Source organism: Staurois parvus, unplaced genomic scaffold, assembly GCF_062004578.1.
Source record: "Staurois parvus isolate SC_StPar_1 unplaced genomic scaffold, SC_StPar_1.0 ptg000089l, whole genome shotgun sequence".
Taxonomy (NCBI): Eukaryota; Metazoa; Chordata; class Amphibia; order Anura; family Ranidae; genus Staurois; species Staurois parvus.
The window spans coordinates 558,117-572,077 of NW_028317885.1; the positions used below are offsets into that span (position 1 = coordinate 558,117).

The window sequence follows — 13,961 nt, forward strand, 5'->3', positions numbered from 1 at the left end:
TCTAAAACGTTTCATAAGTCTACAATCATGTAACAGGCAAAAATAGTGCAATGGGTCTCACACTGACCAATACGGATTATCATACAGCATAAGTTCAGCAGCAAGCAATATGCAGACAACTCCAGTCCTGGAGTTTTATAAGGTATGTAAAAAATGTCTAATACTGTGCAAGCAGATCTTTGCCTCATTTACATGACAGCGGGACTAGCGCCTATCTTGAATACCATGGACATATGATTACAAATACTGTAAGCTGCCTTCCTGATGTCAGCCAGTAGATGGCAGCAGAATTCCAGGGTTCTATGGATTGGGCCCTATACAGTATATACCAGATTTATGATCTCAGATTTCATACTAAGCTCACTAAGTAATGACAAAAAGTAGTCTGTGCTTTCATACACAAAGAAAAGAATTCATGCTCCAGCTACTGCATTCTCTTCACGGTGTGCTTAGACTTTCTTCATGTGCTTTATCATACACAACGATTGCACCCACACTTATCTTGAAAGGCTTTTGAAATTTGTGCTCAGTCAGTGCAAGCAGAAAACTGGACTGGATGTTTAAAATCATAAAAAATGCAGACTAGAATTTTTGATAACCGCTTTCAGCTTGAACAGTATCAGCACCGATTTTCCTTAATTAAATGGACGCAGAGTTTATGATCGGGCCAGACATGCCCTTCATTTCATGTTCTTTTAGCCGGCTTGGCTGTCAATTGTTTTTCTCTCCCCGGCGCACGCTCACGTTGCTGTTCTTGCTTAAAATTTTCCTCCTGTTTTTTCTGCTGCAATTTAAGTGCTCGCTTCTGAAAACAAGACAAGAAATCCATCAGTAACTGTTCCATCAATGAAAAGGCTAGCACAAAGTTATGCTTGTAATTGTCAGCCTTGAAATGCCTCTTGAGAGTTGTAGTTTTACAACAGCTGGAGTGCCACAAGTTGAGGGCCCATGGTCTAACCCTAGGTTCACATCTGTGCGGGTGGTGCCACTGCGAACCCGCACAGAGAAATGCGGACCTGCAGGCAGGTGCCATTAGTTCTAATGGCACGCCACCTGTACTGGAAAATGCAACCGTACTGGGAACCGAGGTTCCTGTGCGGGCTGTGTTTTCCAAAGAAGTGTAGGGACTTCTTCCCGGCTTGGCACGGGAGTCCATTCAAATGAATGGGCTATCGTGCCTGTACAAAACGCGGCCTGCACGGCCACATATATGTGAACCAGGGGTAAAGGGATGCTGCAATTATATGTGAACACTGGTGTACGGAATCACGGCTGCCCAAAGCAATACAACAAACCTTTTTTGGGAAGTGCACTCTCAGGCAAAAGTACCTCTTTCTTGCTATAAATTAAAAACAGTTCTAGAATCCAAAAGAAGATCAGGACGGCTTTATTCCGGTAAAAACACCGCCTTTATTGCAGTACATCTTTGTAACACAGAACTCAAAAGCATAGAGATCACATTGGGGGACTCCAGGTTGACGAGTTTCATGCCTCTCTCAGCTCTTATACATAACCTGCTGGACCGATCCTGCAGTCACCTAGTATAGGAAGACAAGACTCCATTCAGCTGTACACAATTAGCTGCTGAAAAATCAATCCCAGATGAGGTCAGCTACATACATTACTTACACACACACAAAATTTTTTTTAAGAAACACATTTTAATCATAAAATAGCACATCAAGTCAATTAATCTGGTCAGTTAAGTAGCAAAGGAGGTTGTTAATCAGTTTCAGCTGCTTTGGTGTTAATAAAATTAACAACGGGTGCACTAGATGGGCAACAATGAGACGAACCCCAAAACAGGAATGGTTTTACAGGTGGAGGCCACTGACATTTACCCTACTCATCTTTTCTGACTGTTTGTCACTAGTTTTGCATTTGGCTAGGGTCAATGTCACTACTGGTAGCATGAGGCGATACCTGGACCTTACAGAGGTTGCACAGGCAGTCCAACTCCTCCAGGATGGCACATCAATAGGTGCCATTGCCGGTTTTGCTGTGTCTCCCAGCACAGTTTCAAGAGCATGGAGGAAATTCCAGGAGACAGGCAGTTACTCTAGGAGAGCTGGACAGGGCCGTAGAAGGTCCTTAACCCATCAGCAGGACTGGTATCTGCTCCTTTGTACAAGGAGGAACAGGATGAGCACTGCCAGAGCCCTACAAAATGACCTCCAGCAGGCCACTGGTGTTAATGTCTCTGACCAAACAATCAGAAACAATCTTCATGAGGATGGCCTGAGGGCCCAACGTCCTTTAGTGGGCCCTGTGCTCCCTGCTCGTTAATAGGAATTTTTATTTGTTCAGTTTGTCAATTTATACTATTATTCACGTTTGGTGATTTGCATACGTTTCACACAACTTTAAAGGGACAGCGCACTTTTTTGATTATACAACAGATAGAAAAAGATATTGGGGGATCCAGAAGACCCCCTAAAGAAAGAAGTTTTAAAAGAGAACCAACAGCGGTATAAATAAAACCAACAGCTTTATTAAATTCACAAAAAGGTAATAGACCTATTAGGCCAACAGATCCTCCATTCACATTAAAATGAGATATGATAACGTTATCACCTTAAAATGACCCGGGCCACACACAGTAACAAATTAATCGCTAAACAACTACCCTCCGTCTTAAATGAGCAAAGTTGATGAGTCAATTCCATCCAGAGTCTCATACATCGGGAACACACGTATTCAGCCACATAGGCAGGTAACTGAGCTCTGGGAAATGGACTCACCAAACAGACCAAGGCCTTCATTAAACTAACAGCACATTAACCTCCTCGGTGGTATTCCCGAGTGTAGCTCGGAGTTAACTTTCAGTACCAAAAGCGGTAACCCTGAGCTACACTCGGTATTATCCTGAAGCGTTGCTCTGGGATTTACTAGACTCTTGTTTGGACAGATTTCAGTGAATTATTCCTAGGAATTATAGGCCTACAATAAAAAAACAACATATTTCCATGCAAAAAAATGTACCGCTTTGAGCACAGAAATACTGACATAATCAGACCACTAGGGAGGTTAAGTGGCATAGATATATGACAGGGAACTCGAATGAAACCCCATTATGAATAGAGGTCTATACACGTCCAGATCGGTGCCAATATGGAAATAAATCCCTGTTTTTCACAATAAAGATACTTCAATATAGGCGGTTTTGAAAAGCACACAGCTTAGTAGGGATAAGGATTGGAGGCTGGTTAACCAATACAGCCAAGAAAGGACCGGCCCAGCTTAATTATTATTTTATTATCATTATACAGTATTTATAAAGCGCCAGTAGTTTGCTCAGCGCTGTACATTACAAAGGGGGACAGAACATGTGACAGAACAATACCAATACAATACAATACATGAGGGGTTCGAGGGCCCTGCTCTTTCAAGCTTACAATCTAGAAGGGATCTTCTTAATCACAGATACATGGAGAATAATGGCATCCGAAGCCAGTTCAATAGTTGTCAGTGTCATTAATGTTCAGTTTGTATGAAAAGCTCACAGCTTAATGGTGATGAGGATTGGAGGCTGATTAGCCAATACAGCCAAGAAAGGACCGGCCCAGCTTAGTCACAGATGCATAGGGAGTAATGGCATCCAGAGCCAGTGTAATAGTTGTGAATGTCATTAGAGTAGAAGTAAAGCTTTAACCACTTCAAGTCCGGACACTTTCACCCCCTTCCTGCTCAGGCCAATTTTCAGCTTTCAACACTGTCACACTTTGAATGACAATTGCGCGGCTCACCTATCAGGTGGAATCATTAGGGCCGATTGCTTCCACATAGTGCCAGCCTCTCTGCGCACCTTCAATCTTCCCCCTTCCCGTGTGAGGTCTCCTGGGCTCCGCTTACCCATCTGCTGGCCCGGCTCGCCGTTTGCTAGAGGGGAGGGAGAATAGCAGACGAGTCCACTCCCCTCCCCTTCTTGCGCTGACCCGGGTCCCTGCTGAGAGATTGTAATGCAATCCCCAGAAAAAATGTAATGCATTACATTTAGTGGGGCAGAGGGGAGACATCCAGGGTCTTGGATGTCTCAAACAGAACCTGTCACCAAAAATCATCACTTTGTCCCCTATGTGATTGAAAATAAAACCAAAATGAGAGCAATAATTTTAGCACCAGACCTCCTTTGTATCGCTAAATTGATGACTTATAAGGAGCTTTAAAAGTGTTGACCGATAGAAAATATAGGGTACTGAAGTTCATCGCCATTTCACGAGCGCACACAAAAGGTTTGACAAGTTGGATATTTATTTACTCACTTCAACATCATCTTTTATATTTTACAAAACAAAATAGGGTAATTTATTGCTTTTTTGTGCCCTAAAATTAACTTGTTTTTTGTACTAAAATTTTGCGGTAAAATCATGCAACATAAAAAATTGGAACTACCACTATTGTATTCTCTAGGGTCTCTGCTTTCAGAAAATATATAATGTTTGGTGGTTTTATGTAATCTTCCGGCCTAAAATGATTTTTGAAATGTGCAAAAAACTCAAAAACGGCTCTGGCAGCGAAAGGGATAAAGTATAAGCCCTGATTCCCCCCCCCCCCCCTTCCTGATGAGCAGCCAATCGTTGTTCATCACACTGCAAGGTGTCTCTCCTCCTTGCTAGTCCCTGGGTGTGGTGCTGAAGACAGGCAGGGAGGGGAGGAGGAGATATACAGCACAATGTTAAAAATATTACACGTTTAAGTCGCCATAAAGCCTCTTGATTTTAAAATCCCCAGAGATTCCTAAAATCACCTCAGATTTAAATATGGTTTTGGTTAAGTTGTTTTTTTTTTTTATCTGGACAAGTAGATTGTGGCCCCGATTTAGTCCCTGGAAAAGTAGTTTTTTCAAAAATGTCAACACCCCTGGTGAAGTGTCACATAGTCCCACTTCATCCATATCTCTGCACTGCAGTGCTGTGTGGGGACATGCAGTTCCTATTTGTTCCACTGTATGAAAATGCAGCATGTCTGTATATTTCCTCACTGTACATCACACCAGCGATCTGCTGTGACCAGGGCACATGGAAAACAATAGGGATAAACCACGGGGAGGTGTGTATTTATTGACGATATATACTGAAGAAATGTATTTTTCTTGTTTTCTTACATACACTTTTCTGACATCTTATTTTGCTCATTTAAACCGTTTCCCAGGCTGTGTTGGGATGTCCCTCTTCTCTGCAGTCTGATGTGTTCCTCTTCTCTGATGGCTGTGTAAACAGCAGTCTTGTAATCAGTAGACGTTACTGCACATACTTCCCTTTAGCTGAATGAAATTCTGTTTTACTTAAATATTTTATGAAGGTCAGTGATGCTCTCGGTGATATTTTTTTTTATCCTGACACTCTAGTTCTTAAGCTTGGTAAATGTAATGATTTTTTTTCTTTATGTATAGAAAACTACTCCAATTGATGGGTCTTGAGCTCAACTTTAAGGTGCAGCTCCTAAAATACAGTGCGTTCAATGCCTAATTTGTTGCGCTAATGGAAAACTTTTACAAACCTGGACAATTCAATCTGAGCATGCGATGAGGAAAAAAAAGCATAAGCAGAGAGGATACCTTTGGCAAGATTTGCCGATACAGAGTTATAGCAGCTGAAGTTCTATGCTGATCTTCTATTTCAGTGGAAATTCATGTGCGGTAAATCATGTAGGTGTGAATCCAGGCTTAATGAGTAATAAGGGCATTTGAGAAGCCTAAGAAAAAAAAATCACCGTACAATATACATACAGCCCAAGGCCCCTTTCACACGGGCACCTTAAATAGATCCCCCACTGAATTGAGCAGAACAGGATGGATGCTACGTTTTTGTTCAGTGTTTAGCTCCATTAAAAAAACTGAGTTTTCAGGATCCATATTAGATCTGTTATCAGCCATATACTTTAGATGTCCTCTGTTCCGTCCTGTTGGAAAAAATGGAAAAAGGCTCAGACTTTTCCATTTTTTCCCCCCAGAAATGGTTGGACTCAGAAGTAAGCGAATGTAAATGGACACACGACTATTTACATTCATGTGCCTATTAGGGTTGCCACCTCATCCCTTTAAAACCGAACACATATTAATATACCCAGGTTCTGAGGCTGAGTTAATACAGATAAGGCACTAGGTGAGTTTAATGACCACCTTAATCAGCCACAGAACCTGTGTAATTAGTATGTTTTCAGGTTTAAGGGGATGAGGTGCAACCCTAGTGCCCATAGACTTGTATAGAATTTCTGGTTTAGTTCCAGCTGAAAAACTGACAGGGGGACCTGATTGGCTCACCCGTGTGAAGGGAAACAAAAGGTTTTTAGTAGTTTATTTTACCTAGCTCCTAATCATTTTTTTTGTTTTTTTCCCTGTGTGAGCAGGCCGAGGAAACCCCTGCAAGTTGTCTCTTGACGGCAGTCTTTATTGTACATATGTGAGGATCCCTATTTTTGTGGGTGTTTTCTAATTGTTTTTGTCAGCTGCTTTTCACTCATCACTCGGAAATCAGAAAATGATGTTTAAGGGAGTTTAGACAAATATGAAGTAGATAGTCGTTCATTTGAAGTATTTGTATAGCCAAAATTTGTTGTTTTTTATATAGTTTTTTAGCCTTCCTTACTCTATCAGGATAATTGGTGTTTTTTTGCTGCTATGCATGGCTTGAGTTTCAGTTGATTCATGCTGCCCCTGTCCACATCTTCCAGCTTGACAAAAATTGATTGTTCAATTGACTTTTGTTAAAGGAGCTCGGTGGAAAACTATCAGCTGAACAGCCCCCTTAGTCGATTTGTTCATAAATGTTTGATTTTGTCTTGGTGATAGATGTTGAATCTCCCCATTGAAGACACAGACAACAATCAGAAATCAGTAATAGCTAGTTTTGCCATAACATGCACTTTAAGCAAGCCATTGTTTACATTTAGTTAGCATGGTAACCAAGACATTGTTTACATTTGCTTACCATGGTAACCAAGACATTGTTTACATTTTGTTAATGTAAGTTTGAGTAATTGTTAATGATTCATACTCTGAATGGTCTGAGGTCATCAGTGGTGTACCCCAAGGTTCAGTGTTGGGACCCTTACTTTTTAATATATTTATAAGTGATATAGGGTCTGGAATTAAAAATCCCATTTCAGTCTTTGCAGATGACACCAAGCTGTGCAGTGGAATAACGTCCTTACAGGATGTCTTCAATTTACAAGCCGAGCTCAATGCACTGTTTATTTGGGCAACTATGTGGCAAATGAAGTTTAATGTTGATAAATGTAAGCTGATGCACTTGGGGGTTGAGAATATGCATGCATCATACATACTGGGGGGGGTACAACTGGGGGAATCAATGGTGGAGAAGGATCTGGGGGTTCTGGTAGATCACAAGCTTAATAATGGCTGCGGTTTCTAAAGCGAGCAAAATCCTCTCTTGTATTAAAAGTGGTATAGACTCCAGAGAGAGAGATATCATTTTACCCCTGTACAAATCATTAGTAAGACCTCATCTGGAATATGCAGTTCAGTTTTGTGCACCAATTCACAAAAAGAACATTGGGGAACTGGAGAAAGTACAGAGAAGGGCAACCAAACTGATACGAGGCATGGAGGAGCTCAGCTATGAGGAAAGATTATAAGAACTGAATTTATTTTCTCTTGAGAAGAGGAGATTTAGGGGGGATATGATCAACATGTATAAATACATCCGTGGTTCATGTAGTGAACTCGGTGTAGAGTTATTCACCCTGAGGTCATCACAGAGGACAAGGGGGCACTCTTTACGTCTGGAGGAAAAGAAATGTAATCTCGACATGGCAAGATTTCTTCACAGTGAGAGCTGTGAAAATGTGGAATAGACTCCCTCAAGAGTTGGTTCTGGCCAGCTTAGTGGATTGCTTTAAAAAAAAGGCCTGTATTCTTTCTTGGATACACAGAATATAACTGGATACTAACATTTATAGATAAAGTTGATCCAGGAAATATCCGATTGCCTTTCGGGGGATAAGGAAGGATTTTTTTTCCCTGCAGGAGAAAATTGGATCATGCTTTGCTGGTTTTTTTTTTGCCTTCCTCTGGATCAACTGTGGGTATAGGATTTTAACTTTTTTTTTTTTTTATTAATGGTTAACTGGATGGACTTTTGTCTTATTTCAGCCAGACTAACTATGTAACTATGTAAATAAAGTTTTGTAATCAGGTAGGTGATCCCCAATGCAGGGGGGTAACTTTCACTACTTTGACCACCAATGCAGGGGGGAAAGGAACCAACAGGCTGCAGATATAATTTAATTTTTATCCCTCTTCCACACAGAAATGGGGTCTTCTGTTGTACAGATGACATGTTTTACTGAGGTATCCAAGTAATGAATTATTTGATTGCGTTTCAGAAGATGAAGAGCAACTATTTGTGTGTCGCGCTTGAGGTATAATCAGTGAAGGAGAAAATGGAAAGAGACAGAATGCCAAAGTGAACAAAGCTCTCCCCTATTTGGTCTACATTGTCACTGAGGTGAGTGCCATAGTTTTTTCTTTTTAAGGGTTCGTTAAAGGAGGAGTAAAGCCAAAGCTCGTTGGCTCTACTTCTCCTGGGAATCACCGTAGTGCAGTTCATTCAGCACTCATGTGACCCGTTTTCTAAAACCCCCTGTCAGCCTACATCACTCAGCCGGTCCAGGAAAGACCACTTGCCCTCCTGAGAATTTACCCCCCCCCCCCCGCCCCTTCCTGACCATGCCATTTTTTGGCATTGCGGGTGCTGTGGTACTTTTTAACTGACAATTGCGCGGTTACACAACGCTGCACCCGAATGGAATTTATGTCCTTTTGTTCCCCATGAATTGAGCTTTATTTCAGTGGTATTTGATCACCTGTGCGTTTTTTATTTTTTGTGCTATAAAAAAAAAAATAAGATCGACAATTTTGAGAAAAAAAACAATATTTTTGACTTTTTGATATTAAACATGTCCAGTAAAAGAATTTTAAAAATCGAATTTTGTCATAAATTTAGGCCAAAATATATTCTGCGACATGTCTTTGCTAAAAAAAAATCCCAATACGTGTAAATTAATTGGTTTACGTAAAAGTTATAGCGTTTACAAATGGCGGTATATATAGTGGATTTTTTTTTTTTACTAGTAATGTCGGCAATCAGTGACTTTTAGCAGGACTGCGGGACTGCAATGGGCATTCAGACACTGGGGAAACTGACTTGGTGTCACTGATATCCCTAGTAAAAACCACTGACACTGTACTAATGGCACTGGACAGGAAGGGGTTAACATGTGGGGCAATCAAAGGATTAGCTGTGTGCTGTTTCACTAGGGGCTGTGTGTTTGTGCTTCGCTGCACAGCCATGCAAAGCAGTGTGCAGGAGCTGACAGGGAGGAGAACTGTTTTTGGAGATGGTCGGCAGTCACCGGGCACGGCAAGTAATCACGAGTAATCACCGGCTGGAACTCGGTGATTGATGGCCGCGAATGACGGCGCAGGTAGGGAGCGCGCGCCCCCTACCTATAAATGCAAACTCGCATGTATATATATATATATATATATATGTGATTTTGTGCACCCGTGCCGATCTATAGCAGTATTTTTGCTTTAGGGCAAACGGGAAGCAGTTAAATACCACCAAAAGAAAGCTGTATTTGTGTGAAATAAACGTATAAAAAATTCATATGGGTACAGTGCTGCATGACTGTGCAATTGTTGTTGAAAGTGCGACAGCACTAACAGCTGAAAATTGGCCTGGGCAGGAAGGGGGTGAAAGTGCCCTGTAGGCGAGGGGTTAATCACCACTCAGTTTTTTATTTTTTGCTAAATTTAAAAAAAAAAACATTTTTGAAAAAAGAAACACATTTTTCTTTGTTTCTGTTATAAAATTTTGCAAATAAATAATTGTTCTTCCTAAATTTAGGCCGAGATGTATTCTGCTACATTTCTTTGGTGAAAATAACTCAAATCAGTGTTTATTATTTAGTCTGTAGGAAAGTTATAGACCACAAACTATGGTGTATACAGTGCCTTGAAAAAGTATTCATACCCCTTGAAATTGTCCACATTTTGTCATGTTACAACCAAAAACGTAAATATATTTTTATTGGGATTTTATGTGATAGACCAACACAAAGTGGCACATAATTGTGAAGTGGAAGGAAAATGAGAAATGGTTTTCAAAAAGTGGGGCATGCATTTGTATTCAGATACCCTTAAGTAAAATCTAATGGAACCAACTGCCTTCAGAAATCATCTAATCAGTCCATCTATGTATAATTTAATATCAGTATAAATCCAGCTGTTCTGTGAAGCCCTCAGAGGTTTGTTAGAGAACATTAGTGAACAAACAGCATCATGAAGGCTAAGGAACACACTAGGCAGGTCAGGGATAAAATTGTGGAGAGGTTTAATGCAGGGTTATGTTATAAAAAAGCATCCCAAGCTTTGAACATCTCACGGAGCACTGTTCAATCCATCATTCGAAAATGGAAAGAGTGGCACAACTGCAAACCTACCGAGACATGGCCGTCCACCTAAACTGACAGGCAGGGGAAGGAGAGCATTAATCAGAGAAGCAGCCAAGGGGCTCATGGTAACTGTGGAGGAGCTGCAGTGATCCATAGCTCAGGTGTGAGAATCTGTCCACAGGAGAACTATTAGTTGTGCACTCCACAAATCTGGCCTTTATGAAAGAGTGGCAAGAAGAAAGCCATTGTTGAAAGAAAGCCATAAGAAGTCCAGTTTGCAGTTTGAGAGAAGACATGTGGGGAACACCGCAAACACGTGGAAGAAATTGCTCTGGTCAGATGAGACCAAAATTGAACTTTTTGTATTAAAAGCAAAACGATATGTGTGGTAGAAAACTAACATTGCAAATCACATCACCCTGAACACACCATCCCCACCGTAAAACATGGTGGTGGCAGCATCATGTTGTGGGTATGCTTTTCTTCAGCAAGAACAGGGAAGCTGGTCAGAGTTGATGGGAAGATGGATGGAGCTAAATACAGGGCAATCTTAACCACCTGCCATCTGGCTGTTATATATAAACGCCTGGACGGTGGCAGCGCATGGGCGGGTGGCCCTCTCCCTGCGTGTGCGCGCTCCCTGGGAGTGTCCTCCGGACACAGTGGAACACCGATCGTCGTGTGAGGTCCCATTCATGTGATCACTGATTAGCCAATCAGTGATCACTTGCAGAGTAGTAAGCAAGATGTCTTTTCTGACATCATTGCTTACTACGTGTGACATCTGTGAATGATCACAGAGGTCACATGGTACAAGGCTATTCATAACACCCTTGTACCATTTGACAAGCTGTGACCAATCACAGCTCACACAGTATTTCTCAATGGCTGCAAGAATGCAGCCAGAGAGAAGGAGAAATTATTGCTTTTACAGCCTTTATGGGTGTAAAGGCAATCAGTGTAAAAGAAAAAAAAAAAATCTTCATCACCCCCACAAGTAGTATATTGTCACCATGGTGACACTGTACTGCTAGGGTGACAGTATGTAAAAAAAAAAAAAATAAATTATAATATAAAAAAATAAAATCAAAATACATATATATATTTTTTTATTATAATTTTTGATTATAAACTAATTCGGGTTATTTGTTTTTACTAAAAAGATAACTGAATAAATGTTGGTCAAGATTTATGTTGAAATATTATGTATTTGCAAAATGTTATAAGAAAAACACTTTTTTTTCTAAATTTTTGGACTTTTTCATTTATATAGCAAAAAAATAAAAATCACAATGGTGAATAAATAGCACCAAAATAAAGCTTTATCTGTCTCAAAACAAATGCTAAAAAATTCATATGGGTACAGTCTTGCATAACTGCACAATTGTCATTCAAAGTGTGATAGCGCTGAAAGCTGAATTGGCCTGGAAGGGGGTGAAAGTGTCCGGACTTGAAGTGGTTAAAAGAAACCCTGTTAAAGTCTTCAGAAGACTTGAGACCGGGGTGGAGGTTTACCTTCCAGCAGGACTACGACCCTAAACATACAGCCAGAGCTACAATGGAATGGTTTAGATCAAAGCATATTCATGTGTTAGAATGGCCCAGTCAAAGCCCAGACCTAAATCCAATTGAGAATGTGTGGCAAGACTTGAAAATTGCTGTTCACAGACACTCTCCATCCAGTCTGACAGATCTTGAGCTATTTTGCACAGATGAATGGGCAAAAATTTCACTCTCTAGATGTGCAAAGCTGGTAGAGACATCCCCAAAAAGACTTGCAGCTGTATTTGCAGTGAAAGGGGTTCTACAAAGTATTGACTCCGGGGGGCTGGATACAAATGCACGGCACACTTTTCACATATTTATTTATAAAAAATGTTGAAAACCATTTCTCATTCCTTCCACTTCACAATTATGTGCCACTTTGAAAACTTGAAATGTAGAATTTGTCATACAAGATCCCGAGTGTTTCAGAGTCATAAAGCTCCTTCTTCGGGGTATTTCTGAATAGAGAGTGGGGTAATCTATGGAACTGAAATTGCAATTTTAGAATGTATAGAATATCATTATATATACGATGCATCAAAATCAATATATCTATATAAGAATGCAATACTCACACTCAGGGGCGAACTGACAACTCATGGGGCCCCGGGCAATAGGGGATCATGGGGCCCCTGTGTCCTTGCCCAAACTCAAAAAAGCCGATGAAAAAGGTACCAGGGGCATCTCATGGGGCCCCCTACTGACCACGGGTCCTCGAGCAGTGCCTGAGTTTCCAAATGGTCAGTCTGCCCCTGTTCACACTATAGTGAGTGAAAAGTTAAAAACAGCCACTGGGGCTGCCTAAGTGATATGGTAAGTAAAGAAGGCTGCATTAGTATCAGTCAATACAATCAAAAAAGATGTGAAAAGGGAAGGAACTGCAAAACACCCCACCAATTGCTATTCATGATAGATGTCTGCAGATAATTTCAAAAGCATCCATATAAGATGATAAATAGTATTGGGATGGTGGAACAGAAGAGAATTATATACAAGTTATATACCTGTATGTATGTGTATATATATATGTGTGTATATATATATATATATATATATATATATATATACTGAGCACTGTATGTATGTATGTGTGTGTGTGTGTGTGTGTATGTATGTATGTATATATATATATATATATATATATATATATATATATATATATACTGTATATATAATATGTATAATATATATATATCTCAATCAAAGATTTTCTTTTGAAAGTATATTAAAGTAGAGGCATATATTTCACTGGGGGCATTAAACAGAGGCACCCAAATCACCAAAATAAATAAGATCGATTACAATTTGGTGAGTATATTGACTTGGTGGATATGTTTGTTTTGGTGACTTGGGAGCCTCTGTTTAATGCTTCTCCACTGAAATATTTGCCTCTACTTTAATATACTTCTAAATGAATGTTTTGATATATATATATATTTATACATTTTGTTTCTCTTGTAGAAAACTGTCTTCTGTTCCAACATCCAATACTAACTGTCATCTTAGATGGATGCTTTTTGCCCTTATCTGTGCAGACATCTATCATAAACAGAAGTTGGTGGGTGTTTGGCAGTTACTTCCTTTTTACATCTTTTTTTGATTGTATTGACTGATATCAATGCAGCCTACCTTATGTACCTATCACTTAGACGGCCCCACTGACTGTTTGATGAGCCACAGATAGCTGGAACCATAAGGGGACGCAAGTGGGGAAGTGGTGGCCATGTGGTTTGTTTTTATGCTACGGCTGATGTTTGAACTTTTGATTCACTCTAGTGTGAGTATTGCATACTTACATATATCTGTATATTGATAGTGTATGTATTCAAAAATTGCAATTTCTGTTCCATAGATCACACTATCTTTCATGCAGAAATATCACTTAAGAAGGAGCATTATGACTCTGAAACGCTTGGGGTCTTGCATGACAAATTGTACATTTCAAGTTTTCCCTATGTACTGTAACTGGTGGGTTGAAGGTACCAATAATTTTGTCC

At 40.2% G+C, this 13,961-nt stretch overlaps 1 protein-coding gene across 6 annotated transcripts in view; it reads left to right on the forward strand.

The window, feature by feature from the left end:
• Nucleotides 1-13,961, forward strand: part of LOC149468331 (uncharacterized) — a 654,932-nt gene that overhangs the window by 204,577 nt on the left and 436,394 nt on the right. For 2 of the 6 annotated variants that reach the window (XM_089670300.1, XM_089670301.1), the window contains exon 2: nt 8,347-8,468. The exons of the other annotated variants lie outside the window; for them this stretch is intronic. The gene's annotated coding sequence lies outside the window, so the exon portion shown is untranslated. The remainder of the gene's footprint in view (nt 1-8,346; nt 8,469-13,961) is intronic. 6 annotated transcript variants of the gene reach the window in all.